Source organism: Cicer arietinum, chromosome 3 (genome assembly GCF_000331145.2).
Source record: "Cicer arietinum cultivar CDC Frontier isolate Library 1 chromosome 3, Cicar.CDCFrontier_v2.0, whole genome shotgun sequence".
NCBI classification, from domain to species: domain Eukaryota; kingdom Viridiplantae; phylum Streptophyta; class Magnoliopsida; order Fabales; family Fabaceae; genus Cicer; species Cicer arietinum.
This window is the reverse complement of record NC_021162.2, coordinates 27,068,421-27,068,805: the sequence shown is the minus strand read 5'-3', so window position 1 is coordinate 27,068,805 and position 385 is coordinate 27,068,421.

The window sequence follows — 385 nt, the reverse complement described above, 5'->3', positions numbered from 1 at the left end:
TGGTTTTGCAATCAGTCACACTTACACACAATATCAATACATAACACTTAAACATAACTTGATTCAAACACGACTCGTGTGCCAAGCACCCTAATGCAATGCGTATATGCCAAAATGCATGGACTCGGAATTCCAAACCAAAACCCTCCTCGAAGGGCCGTAAATCATAATTGTACCGACTATCGCAGGCCAAAGTACCAATTACCGAGGTGCCACCTATCACGGGTCAGCACAATTTACTAAAAAGCGTAAATCGTAAACGTACCACCTATCACGGGTCAGTACTGTTTACCGAGGTGCCACCTATCACGGGTCAGCACGATTTACTAAAAGAAAAAGTGTAAATCGTAAACGTACCGCCTATCACAGGCCTAAGTACTATTTA